The sequence below is a fragment of the Neovison vison genome, chromosome 1 (assembly GCF_020171115.1).
Source record: "Neovison vison isolate M4711 chromosome 1, ASM_NN_V1, whole genome shotgun sequence".
NCBI classification, from domain to species: Eukaryota; Metazoa; Chordata; class Mammalia; order Carnivora; family Mustelidae; genus Neogale; species Neogale vison.
Genome location: NC_058091.1, coordinates 50,055,576 through 50,067,972, shown reverse-complemented (window position 1 = coordinate 50,067,972; position 12,397 = coordinate 50,055,576). Strand labels below are relative to the sequence as shown.

The 12,397-nt window shown below is 35.6% G+C and overlaps 1 protein-coding gene and 1 pseudogene across 4 annotated transcripts in view; both read right to left on the bottom strand.

Annotated features, from left to right (window-relative positions):
* LOC122905214 (pleckstrin homology domain interacting protein) overlaps nucleotides 1-12,397 on the bottom strand; it is a 134,521-nt gene that overhangs the window by 86,749 nt on the left and 35,375 nt on the right. The gene's annotated exons all lie outside the window — the stretch shown is intronic.
* Nucleotides 7,143-7,734, bottom strand: LOC122905231 (annotated as a pseudogene).

Here is a 12,397-nt window from a genome sequence, read left to right as displayed (position 1 = left end):
TGCCTGGATGGCTCAGTCAGTAGAGGATGTGACTCTTGATTCTGGGGTTGTGAGTTTGGGCCCCAAGTTGGGGACAGAGATTACTTAAAAAAAAAAAAAAATGAATAAATAAATAAATCATAAACTCACAACAAAAATAAAATTTTCAATATGCTAATACTGGTAGAATATATGAAAAAGTAAAATCATGACATCTCATCATGCTCTACAATACTGATAAAATTCATTCTGTTCTTATGTATTTGAACAAGAATTTACTTTATATTCTATTATAGAAGGTGTTTCACGTATTTTTCACATTAACAAAAATAAAAACAAAAACCAAACACCTTTTTGACCAAAATGCCAGCTTTTAATAAAAAGTAGTAACAATCAATGATCTAATACCAGCATTCAGTGACTTTTCACCAAGTAAAATCTAACAAGAAGTCCCATTATATTTGTATTGACTTTATTACTTAGTAATCTCATCAATTTAATATAGTTTAGTATATTTTTTCTCTATTTAGCCAAGTGCTAAAATAAAACAACACTATGCACATTTTCCCCAACTGTGCATTATTTCCAACTGACCCTTCTTCCATTCAACTGCAGGAGAGAAATCTTTGACCTTTTAGGGAAATTTCTCTTCACTGTTCTCTTCTATGACCTATAAAGTAATACGCTGTCCCCACCCTTACTCCTACTCCCCTGAGCTCCTGGCAGAATTTCAAACAGAACTCAAAAGCATCCTTTGACAACTTCTATTTCATGCATCAGTTACTTATGATCACAAATTTATTTTTATGGGAATGTAAAACTAAAGATGATCTGACACATTCAACTAAGTTCTTTTAAAATGACTATCAAATATAAATATAGTATAATTGACTGAAGAGGACTGCACAAGAAAAATTAAATTTACTGGGAAAACATTTTTAGAGCACTATACACGTGTTTAAATTGAATGTGGAAGGATTATTAAAAACTGATGAAATAATTCTTTAAAAAAAAAAAAAAGACAAAATGTAGAGCAGTATCTGAACAGATGCACTTTCTTTCCCAAGTCTACCTCAAATGTAAGTAAGGCCAATAATAAATCAAAGAGTAGGACATTACAGTCTTTCAATCAAGATTTTTAAAAAGTGTTATGGACACTACAATAAAACCAGTGTTATGTAAATGGTGAAAGGGACAAGATAAACAACACAGACATGGGGTTTGGCCTTGGCTAGGAGGAATACATAGGCTTCTAAGATGTATGAAGGAGAAAGAGATACGGTAGAAAAAACAATTTTAAAGTAAACTGGAAAGAAATTATATGAATAAAAGGATTATTTCCTAAAATGGGAAAAGGAAGAAACAAAAGAAAGGAGCCAAAAAAAGTGAATAAAGTTTGGAAATAAAGTGGGATTACAGTAATAAGAAAAAAGGAAAAAATCTGTAAGCAAAATGAAAGTTCTGCTAAAATCAGATAGGATGATTTTAGAAAAACCTCAAGTGACAAGTTTTTTCAGCAAAGCTCCAAAGCCTAGGGGGAGAACAGAGTAGTCATTTCTCTTTAATAAGATCTAAATATTGCTCTTAGGGACTGGGGACTAGCAAAGTTCCTAGCTAACAAAAGCTAGGAATACAAAGTGTAAGTGGAAATAACAAGAAATTAAGCTGGAAAGGTTTTATCTGAGGAAGGCTGACAGAGGGTTTTAGACACCTGTTCAAGAGTTTGGATTTAACCCAGTAACGTAGCTAAAGAAAAATTTTAGGCAGGTAAGACTTGGTTACTGTAGTATTTTTAGCCACCATTAAGTTTGAAGAAATCTATGAGCTAGGTGCAAAACTGAAAATGCTAAGTCAAATTTAAATATTACACTCGTGTTTAACACCATCCAAACATAAGAGAGCAGTGTATCACTAGTTTAATTCTTCAATAATGTAAACTCGTCATAATTATTGTGGAAAGTGAGCTCATTAATATGTTATTATTTGCCCAAGTCCAACTTGCATAAAAAAAATCTGGGAAAAAAAAATCAACAATGAAAAGAATGTGTAGCTTTAGCTTACTTAAATACCCACATAAAATGTCACACCAAATTTTTAGTGATTTTTTTTTTTTTTAATGTGAGGACGTCATTTTTAATGCAAGGATAAAGACAAAGAAGCAAAAACAATTACCTTATCTTTATTCTGAAAACAAAACAAAACAAAACAAAACAAAAACCAAAAAACAGCAGTGTAGGTATTATTTATGAAAATGCCTGGTAAGAAAGAGTGGGACTTCAACAAAACGTAGACTTGCCAAAACATAAGAATTTAGCTTGAGATACCCTATAAATTTGTTTATTCTACTGCCACACCTTAAGAAGCCACATATACAATAAAACTATGTGCCTTTCTAATAATCAATGTGCTCTGTCACTTAGGACAAAGGAATAAAATAGAATCAGACATTACATTTAAGAATCACTGTTTTTTCCATCCTGTTAAGAGCATCTTGGCTCTCTCCACCATTTGGCGACTGTGGCCATTGCTACTATGAACACTGGGGGACAGATGGCCCTCCTTTTCACTGCATCTGTATCTTTGGGGTAAATACCCAATAGCACAAATTGCAGGGTCATAGGGTAGCTCTATTTTTAATTTTTTGAGGTATCTCACACTGTTTTCCAAAGTGGCTACACCATCTTGCATTCCTACCAACAGTGTAAGAGGGTTCCCCTTTCTCCACATCCTCTCCAACAAAGATGAACAGATAAAGAAGATATGGTCCATATACACAATGGAATATTATGCAGCCATCAGAAAGGATGAATATCCAACTTTTGTACCAACATGTAGAGGACTAGAGGAGATTATGCTGAGAGAAATAAGTCAAGCAGAGAAAGTCAATTATCATATGGTTTCACTTACTTGTGGAGCATAAAGAATAACATGGAGGACATTAGGAGAAGGAAAGGAAAAGTGACTGGGGTAAACTGGAGGGGGAGATAAAGCGTGAGAGACTGTGGACTCTGAAAAACTGAGGTTTTGGGAGGGGAAATGGGTGGGGGGATGGGTAAGCCTCGTGGTGAATATTAAGGAGGGCATGCATGTTATTATTGCATGGAGCACTGGGTGTGGTGTATAAATAATGAATCTTGAACACTGAAAAAACAAAGTAAAAAAAAATCAGTTTTTCTTTCTCTTTCTTAAAATTTTAGGCATTAAGTAGAGTATGGAGATAGTGGCGCAAAGACCTTTCCTTAAGCATGCAACAGGATCTCTTTCACTGTGGGTTAATTCTTATTTTTTTTTAAAATCTAGAACAATAAACCCTATTTTGTGAATCCCTCTTGGAAACTTCAAAGTTTGGCCAAAATAAAAAGTGTAGAAGGTAACTATAGATAGATAAAAACAAATAAGGACACTCTCCATAAATAAAGCCTAGGCAATGTCTGGTACATATTTGACTTTTGTATTCTGGAAGGCAGCTATGCTCACCACTATACCACCAACGCGACTTTTGTATTCTGGTAAAGAAAAATTCCAGGGGGCGCCTCGGTGGCTCAGTGGGTTAAAGCCTCTGCCTTCTGCTAGGGTCTTGATCTCAGGGTCCTGGGTTTTCTACTTTCTCATGGACTTAAGCATTAAAATTCTCCTTAAAATCTAGAAAAAAATGTCCTACATAATGTTATTAAGACTTTATGAAATAATTTCAGTAACAGGGCTTTGAATCATTTAAATTCTATGCAGAAACTAAAGCAGAACCTAAAATCTACCCTCCCCAAATTTAAGTTTCTGCAGGGCAAGTTTGAAAGGTTTAACTGAATTACTTTTTTTTTTTTTTTTTTTAAAGAACTTTCTTTTTTTTTTTTTTTTTTAAAGATTTTATTTTTATTTATTTGACAGAGATCACAAGTAGGCAGAGAGATAGAGAAGAGGAAGCAGGCTCCCTGCGGAGCAGACAGCCCAATGTGGGGCTCGATCCCAGGACCCTGGGATCATGACCTGAGCCGAAGGCAGAGGCTTTAACCCACTGAGCCACCCAGGCGCCCCTGAATTACTTATTTTTGTATTTGTATTTGCTTATTTAAAATAAAAGCTAGATAACGAGAAGTGACAACTGTATGAACTATTCAATGATGAAGAAAATACTTTACAGGGTGGAAGAGTAAATGCTAAAGAATTTACTTTATTATTATTTATTATTGACTTATTCAAGTAGAAAACCGTGTACATTTGGGAACAGTACAGCAGGTTACTTCTATACAGATGACCTCAAAAGCAAAAAGATCAATAAACCTTTCCCTGCTAAAAGAGAAGCATCAATTGTGCAGACCAACCAAAGACTACTACTTTGAAATAAAAAAAGAAATTATGTGATATTTAAACTTATGATATCTTGGAGAATCTGGCATTACTGGACAGAAATCAACCAGAATTCTAATTTTTCTTGCTACTACTTCACAGATTTGAGTCAGATTTTACTCTTGATGTCTTTAAAACAAACTGAATTAAATGTTAAAAACATCATGTATGGGTCATTTTCTTATTCAGGCTAAAAAGCAGCTTGCTCTTCAAGTAGCTAAAATGTACTTATAATTTAAATTTAGTTCAGTGTTGTTGTTGTTTTTTTCCCCAAAAAAAGATACCAGTGATTTTCTTTCTTACCTATCAGACCTCTGTTTCATTTTCCTTACAAATTATCCTAAACTTCAGTGTTAATCATTTCAACACATGCCTCATTTTCTCACTCTTATCCACCTGTATCAAAGTAATTATCACTTGCTCCAATCCTGCTCCCAGGATATCAAGTACTGTTATAGAAAAAGAGGATATGCATACTTAGTCTGTAACATTGCAAATCTATGAACCCTCTCTTTATTTGAGAGGCTAAAGCTAACCAGTTCCTTATTCATCACTCTTCCCCTGCTACCAGGGTTTATCGAGTACCTCTAGGACCCAGTTCTGTTCCCTAACCAAGACTCTTAGCTAAAATCTTGCACAATGAAAAGTAGAATCTGTTCATTGTGAATCTAATTATCTTTCTAAATAGATCAAAATAAACTGCTCCTTATACATCCGATCTTCATCTACTTATTCTATCTATCCTCCTTAAAGACCTTTGTGCATCAAGAGTCTGCTGTTCTAGCTCCTTCCCCTTGACACACAGTTTTTCATAAATTTATCTTCTTATAAATTACTACACTCTTGCTCTCCTTTTCATTATAATCAAACTTAGTGAACATTCACTCAACTTCTCATGTACTTTTTAAAAGATTTTTATTTATTTTACAGAGACAAAGCGCACATGCACAAGCAGGGAGAATGGCAGGCAAAGGGAAAAGCAGGCTCCCAGGGAGCCTGATGCAGGGCTCAATCCCAGGATCCCAGGATCCCAACTGTAGCCGAAGGCAGATGCTTAACCAACTGAGCCATCCAGGTGCTCCCCGCCCCCCCGCAGAACTTTTTGAAACAATAATTTTTAATTTCAAACTTACAGAGTTTCAAGAAGAGTACCAATGTCTTCCATATCTCCATGACCCAGATTAATCAACTATTAACAATTCATTGCATTTACTCCATCACCACCTTTCTTCCCTCTTTTCTCTTCATATAACACACACACACCCATTACCATTAATTTTTTTATGTATTATTTAAGAGCAGGCTGCAGACATGAGGCCACTTCTAAATATCCCAGTGTGTATTTCTCCCAAAAAAGGATATCATCTACATAAATTGGGAAATCCATATTGACATAACTGCTACCCAATCCACAGATCCCATTCAAATTCTGTCAGCTATCTTGCTATCTTGACAATGTTTCCTTTTCCTTTTTGCCCCAGGATCCCATATCGTAACACATGTTACACTTCAGTTAAATTATCTCTTCAGTCTCCTTCAATCTGGAATATTTCCTCAAGTTTTCAAATTTTGTCCTCAGGAATCTGTAGGATGACCCCAAGCCTCAGTCTGTTTACTATTTCTTCATGACCAGAAGTCATACTGTCTAGGTAGGAATCCCACCAGATAGATTTCTCAGTGCACCACTTGAGGGGACACACAATGTCAACTCATTTCACCACAGTGAAGTTAATTTTTTGACAGAGAGAGATCACAAGTAGGCAGAGAGGCAGGCAGAGAGAGAGAGAAGAGGAAGCAGGCTCCCTGCTAAGCAGAGGGCCCGATGCAGGACTCGATCCCAGGACCCTGAGATCATGACCTGAGCCGAAGGCAGAGGCTCAACCCACTGAGCCAGCCAGGGGCCCATGTGAAGCTAATTTTATCATGTTGTTTCCAAGACTTCTACCCTGTAAAGCTGAAGTTTCCCCCTTTAAGTTAATACCTTGTAGGAACATATTGCAAGATTAGGCCAAGATCTTTAAATAAGATCCTCTACCAGTCTTAGCCTCCACTGATGACATACAAATGAATCAATCACCACTACAATGGTTGCCAAATTATCATTCTTTCTACAATTATCAGTTGACATTCAACAGCAGTTTTTCCTCCTTTTTCACTTATTTATTCACTTACTTATTAAATCAGTATAGATTCTTGGGTTCCTATTTTAGTCAGTTAAGGTCCCTGTCTAGTAATGAAACTTACTGAGAACAAAACCCCAATTCTATGTTTAATTAAAAAGTTGTATTTACTCAGAAGCATTCACAATGTGAATACAGCTGTAGCTTTTTTTCTTTTGCAATTACAGAGAGGTATTCCATTAATAAAACAATTATTTCCTATTAGCTGCATTGGAGACAACTGAAGATGACAAAACTACCACCTCCACACAAAACTAGTTTCTGCTGTGCACAAACAAGAACCTGCTTTCAATTTCCATGTCAATTAACAATCCTCATACTATACTAGGAAGAGTTAGTGGTTACTGAAAATACCATCAGGACAGGACTATACATTTGATAGTGTGTAAACTATACAAAAAAAGACAACAGACAGTTTAAAAAAACAAATTTTACATAGCCTACATTTCAATTTCCAGTTTGTTTTTTTTTTTTAAAGGAATGAGTTGTGTACAGAAAGGTTAAATGCTTGATAAGAAAAAAAAAAAAACCGCCCCACTCCTCATCCTTTTTATCTTCCTCCTCTTCCTTCTTTTTCTTGCTTTTCTCAGTCTTGAGGACCCCCCCACCCCGCCCCCTCAGCCTTGATGGCTCCTTCCCACCACGCCCCCAGCATCAAGCTTTCCTTTAGTTCAGTACACAGCGATACCCTCTTTGTATTTTTCCTTCAGCTTAAAAGCCTTCTTTCTTAAGTCTGCTTGTCCTCCACAGCAGTGTTGTTCCACGTGTCTCCCAGTTTCTTTGAAACATCACCAATGGATAGGCCGGGATGTTCTCCTTTGATTTTGGGGGTGATACTCAGAACAAAGCAAGAAAAAGGCTGAAGGAGGCCTCTTGGGTGCGCTGAGATCCTTGAACTTTTTTTCCCCCTTTAGGAAAGATGTAAGTTTTCATTTCTCTTTTACAGTGTACCCTATCCACCTTTGCCATGTCTTCTAATTTTCCTTTCCGCTTGGCAGACATAGTCTTCTACCTCTCTGAGCACTTCTTAGAAAACTGAGCAGCTGACTGAATCATCTGGGTGCTTCTTCTTGTGCTCCTCCCAGTGAGTTAGCACGAAGAAGAATGCATATGCTGACATTCTGCCTCCCGGCTTCTTAAGATTTTCTCTGCCCATATTTAATTACTCTCCTCAGTGAGGCAGAGTCACCCAGTGCATCACTGCCCGTAGCGCGGTCTCTCACAAAACCCAGATTTTAAAAATAGTAATTTCACACAGTGATACATATTGTAAGAAAAATATAGTAAAGTGTCTAAATGGGATAAATAATGATGGTAGAGTACAGAGAGGGAAGGTAGTTAGGAAAAAATCTCCAAGAGATTTTTCCTTCAACAGGGGACTGCTAATAATGGAATTAGCCAGGGGCATATTTTGGAAAACATAATTTTATGCAAAAGGAATAGCTACTACAAAGGCTTCAAACCATAAATGGACTTTCCAAGTTTGAAGCACAGAAAAAAACCCGTGTAAAGAACCATACAAGAAGGGAATTTGTCTTACAGACGTATTTGTACATCTCCCCTAATAAAGTCTATGGTTCTTGCAAGAGAACATTATTCATTTTTATCTCTCTAATTGACTGGTTGATTCATTCATCATTTGTTCTACACCTAATGTATGCACTAGATACTCTGAGGCATTATAGATCTAAAAAGGTTCAACAGAAGAGTCTTTGTTAGTAAGAAGTTCACAACTTAAGAGAGAGACATCTAAACAAATTTACTGCAACATAAAAGAAAGATACAATGTAACAGAAGTATGAAGTTCAATAACAGTACTCTATTTTCAGGGAAGTCTTTTTTTTTTTTTTCCTAAAAATTGTCAAGCTTTTTGAAAGAGCAGTCTGCATTAAGTCTCCTCCGTTTTTCAATTCCCAACTACTCCTCCATGCACTGTAATCTCCTATCCCTAATATTGAAATAAAAGTTTTTTGTCAACGTCATTAATGACATTGACAAGTCCAAAAAATGCCTTTCAGCTCTCATTTACTTTAGGTTTACATCTTTTATAAAATACTAATCCTTCGTTTTTTTTTTTTCTTTTAAGATTTTATTTATTTATTAGAGAGATGGAGAGAAAGCACAAGCAGGCAGAGCGGCAGGCAGAGGGAGAAGCAGGCTCCCTGCTGAACAGGGAGCCTGATGCAGGGCTCAATCCCAGGACCCCAGGATCATGACCTGAGCCTGAGCCAAAGGCAGCTGCTTAACTGACTGAGCCACCCAGGCATCCCTAATCCTTTGTCTTTTAAGACACCACTTCTTTTATTTTTCTCTGGCCTCTTAAGCAGCTCTCAATCTCAATAACTGACTCCTCTCCTTTTCTTTCAGCTGTTTTAAAAGTTAGTCACACACATATATGAGATAGTATAATCAATTACCATGTTCAATGATTCCCAAACTGAATCCTCTAGCCTTAATTTTTTCCTGAGCATTCAACGCCTCTTGAATATTTTTATTTGGCAATATAGACAACCATCTCAAATTTAACATGTCCACAGTCACAAATTTCTCTATTTAAATCCCTACTATAATAAATGACAGACTTTCTAACCAATCACACAAGTTAAAAACATGTGATCCCATACTCTTCTCTCTCAATTCTTCCCTAGATTCAAATGAAACTCTCAAATCCTAGATTCTATTTTTAATCCACTGTCTCATCCCTACTTTCATCGTGACTCTGTTCAAGCCATGATGATTTCTTTCATCATGGCTTGAACAGAACCTTTTCACCAATTCCTCTATATATAGATTTAGTTTCAATCCATCCTTAACAATAATGCCAAAGGGATTGTTAAAAAGAGAAATTATACTCACTCTTCTGTCTAATTCTGTCATTTTCTCTCCACTGCCTTCAGGAAAGAAACCCACTCCCTTTCATACACTACCAAAAGGATCTTGATCATTGTGTCCCCCACTAATATCTCCAGTTCTTGCTTAATGATAATCCACATTTATTCTTTGCCATATCCAGTAATATACAACTACATGTTATACTCTTCCAAGGTTTATAAATGCCTTTCCCTGGTCTGCAATATTCAGCTAAATTTAGCTGAGGTGAAGTTTCCCTTACCATCTCCTACAACACACTGAATTCAATACTTCTCCTCCTATGATATTTCAGTACCTTATATAGCCCCATTCAAACTTCTTATCAATTGTATCAATATTGTCTGCTGACAATCTATAAACTCTCCAGGGACAGATATTTTGTCTTTCATTTCTAGAACCTAAGTGTCTAGAAGATTGTTTATAACTTAGGGCATTTATGGAAATATTGTATATTCTTTTGCTTTAATTTGAAAATAAAGATACATTTGGTTTTTTTTTTTTTCTCTGTGAAGGGGCGGTAGTGCCTGGGTGGCTCAGTCGGTTGAGCATCTGATTCTTGATTTCTACTTGGGACAGAAATCCCACAATCTCAGGGTTGTGGGAATGAAACCTAGGTCAGGTTCTGCACTCAGTGGGGAGCCTGTATGAAATTCTCTCTCTCCCTCTGCCCCTCCCTCCACTCACTCATTTTCTCTCTCTCGAATTATCTATAAAAATGGGTGAGGGATCTTTTTATATGGCCCTCAACATACTTTTTTGTATTATGAGTGAATGGCTTCCTCCTGAGAGAATTCATTAACTCTGTTTTTCTTTGGTAAATATTATTTGAGGCAGTTGATTCTAAAACCAAGTAAAACAAATTTTAAAACTAAGAATTAGGAAGCAAATCTGACTCAGTAATTATGCTATCTCCCTCCCTGGGTTCTTCTCATTATTGTACTGTGAAAAAAAAGCCATTAAAAAATTCTAGTACAAAATATTTGTACACTGTCCTAATACAGAATTTCATTTATCAATTACAAATGACATCATTTTAGATCCTGTACAAAATTTGTAATTAAGATTTTAATTAAGAAACAAAATGGATAAAATTTATTTAAATCTATCTATAAAATCAACAGCAGGAACTAAAACAACGACTTCTTACTGTAGATCTTGATTTATACTAATTACATGCATTATTCCATTCATGTAGTCATACAAATATCTTGTAGGGTTGGTATTATTATTATTATTGCCCTTCTTCCTCCTTTTTTAGAGATGAGAATACTGGAGATTACAGTGGTGAGATAATGTGAGCCATCTAATGCCAAAGCTGATGGTCTTAACCACAGTGCTATCCATACTGCCTCTAGCTGCCACTCAGAAAGGACCCAAGAGAATCTGTCCCTTGGAAAAAAACTTGCAAATACATCTACATGAAAACTTCAGGAATGTGTAAAGTCTTCAAATACCAAACAGATAAAAAAGTAAAAACCGGTTCATCTATTACTGAACTGTTATTCCAATAAATAACATAGGAATCTCTCATAGGAATCGCTCATTAGTTATTCATGACCTACTATCCTAAAGCTTTATCTCATCAGTTTTCAACACCAATTTCAAAACATTAGTCAGTGGCTAGTGTGTTTCCAGTGGAATGAGGGAATACCCAGCAGCCATCCCACTTTATGAAGTTAATAGAACAGTGAACACATAGGCATCCTATTGCCACTTGAGATAACCATAAAAATACAAGGAAATTTTAAATAACAGTACTTTTCATATCTAAGCATTTTTTATCATATGGTAGCATTTTGGAATCTACAACTGCACACCAGCAGTAAAAAACTACAAATAAGACTATGAGTTTGGCCCAATTAGTAAATTATATCACATACATAAAAAATTCAATTTTAGACTCTGGTAAGACTCTTATAAAATAATACGGAGATAATTTTCTTCCCTTTTAAAAGTGTCTTCAAATAAAGAAAAATATTCAGAAAACAACTTCTTCACATGTCATTCCTTCTCCCCAAATTAAAAGCTCCTAAAAGTAGAAATTAAATGTCTAGCACAGGGGCTGCATGCAGATTTTTTTCTATACAGGGCCAATAATTATCTTCAACTTTGCAGTCATAAATACTCACATGTGCCAGCCTTTGTCATTACTCAACTCTGCCATTTGGTAGCGCAAAAACAAATGTAGGCTATACATATGTAAACAACTAAGCATGCCTTTGTTTGAATAAAATTTTATTTACAAATACAGGTGGAAGGCTGGCTTTGACCCACAGGAGTAGTTTGCTATCCCTTGGTTCAAAGTGCTGCTCTTCCAGCTCCTTACCTACCACCTACTAAACTCAGGAGATAGCAACAGCACATTATTTCACTACATTTTCCCTCGAAAAAATTCTAGATTATTTCTCTAATTCAAATCAAAACACATAATCCTTCATAAATTACACGAAATAAATACTTACCATCCTATCATTTTTAAAGAATCCCCACAAGATACTTCACTAACATAAAAAATTAAGTCATATATTTTTATAACCTCAATGCAATGGCTTAACTTTATCCTCACCAAAATGAAGTACAAACACAATGTAATGTTTTTTTCTTGTTATTTCAGTTTATTACTATTTTTGAAAGATTCTTTTGAACATTACAAATACCAAATTTACTTTGTTTTGAGAAGTGAATTTAAATATTGGTATACTGAGCTTGAAAAAGGTAAATGTAATTTTCCATTACCATTTGAAAACAAATTACTATTACAGCTGTATCAAGCACTTTAGCAAATATATAGATGCCTGTTCTCCCCTTTGAAAATAATAACCTATCAGAAAATTTCACTTTTATTTTGCTTCATAGAGAACAATGGAGATAAAAGAAAAGGTGAAAGAGGAGAATACTAATCTAAGAAATGATCTGCAAATGCCTGAGTGGATTAGAGCCAGGGAAAAGATATGTATGGAAATCCTTTCCCACATCCTGCTGTTTATGCTATTTTACAGGTGACTAGGTACATGGGTAGGGAA